Below are 1,521 nucleotides of genomic sequence, written 5' to 3'. Positions count from 1 at the left end.
GCCTGAAACCATCAGCTGTCCTGCAGGATCCTGAGGAGTGTGGGAACGTGGCCCCTGCTACCAGGCTGGGGTGCCTGGAGATCCCAGCCAACCCCCACCCCAAACATTCTGTCTAGTTTTTTTAGTTTTCTTTTTCTTTTTTCCTTCAAATAAGGTCATATGTTGATCATGATGGTGCATACTGGCAATCTGCACTCTGAAGACTGAAGCATGAGTGTTGTTGAGTTAGAGGACGGCTTGCACTATGTAGCAAGTTTCAGGACAGCCAGGAGTACACAGTGACACTGTGTCTCCAATAAAATAAATAAATAAATAAAGGAGAGTAATGAGGGAGGCACAAATCTCTATACATACATGTACCTGCTTTCAGACATATACTATTTCAAGATATCACCACAGCAACTTGAACAAGTGGCCAAGGGTTCTATGCGACCTCTTAGTGCTGGTATAACATGAGCCACCTACCACTTCCTTATGCTGGTACTGGGGATTGAACTCAGGGACTGAACTCAGTCAGACACTATCAATCAACTGATCTATTTCCCCAGTCCACCCCAAGGGCTTTTTTAAAAGGTGCCAACAAAATACTCCCTGTTACACAAACTGTTAATTTAACTTGTCTATGTTGAGTAGATTGTGAGTTATAACTTTTGTATTATAAACTGATCCTGGAGTGACAAACTAGGGTCAAGTCACCAGGAAATACTGGCTACTCCTCCCCTGGAAGCTGCCCACTGCTTCCTCTTCTCTGTCCTGACAGCACAGGCCCGGGTTAGAGCCGTTTGCCTGGAAGCTCTGACTACATAGACCCTCTCATTCCTGGCCAGAACAAGCCTGGCTCACATCCAGCACGTGTTTACATCTCTCTGAGATAACCATGGAGTTTGGATACAAGAATCACATGAAACGCACTCTGCTCTGGATGGGAAACTTCAGTGGGGGTCACACCGGACGTGCTGCTGTTATCTGTGGGACACTTTTGTCCATAAGGACATTCACCATGGTCACCTCCCCAAAGGTCCACATCACTTACTGAGACCGCCTGAGTTTCCGGAGAGGAGAGGGCACAGTACTTGACCCACTACACTCTCCTAAGCCCAGTCATTCTGGGATACAGAGAGACCAGGGTACAGGCATCTGAAATCTCTTCTTGCCAATTTGTTAATAGGTCTTGAGTACATAACCATTTAACACATTTACCCAGTGCTAAGATTCTGGATTGCACTATTTACACGACAGGAGCCTGCCCTGGTGGTGCCTACAGACGCCAGAAAGAGGGTATCAGATGCCCTGGAACTGGAGATACAGGATGTCATGAGCGGCCATGTGAATGCTGGAACCAAATTCAGTTCTCTGCAGAGTAAACACTCTTATCCACTGAGCCACCTCTCCTGCTCTAGACCCTAGTGTTTCTGAACTGATAGCTTGAGTGTAGGGATTCCAGAGTGCTCATTTGTAAGGCGATCTCAAGGCTGAGGTGGCTGAGCCAGAGACACCCACTACCAGCCTCACAGAGGATGT

This window comes from Phodopus roborovskii, unplaced genomic scaffold (assembly GCF_943737965.1).
Source record: "Phodopus roborovskii unplaced genomic scaffold, PHOROB, whole genome shotgun sequence".
In the NCBI taxonomy this organism is placed as follows: domain Eukaryota; kingdom Metazoa; phylum Chordata; class Mammalia; order Rodentia; family Cricetidae; genus Phodopus; species Phodopus roborovskii.
Note: the sequence above shows the minus strand (reverse complement) of the source record.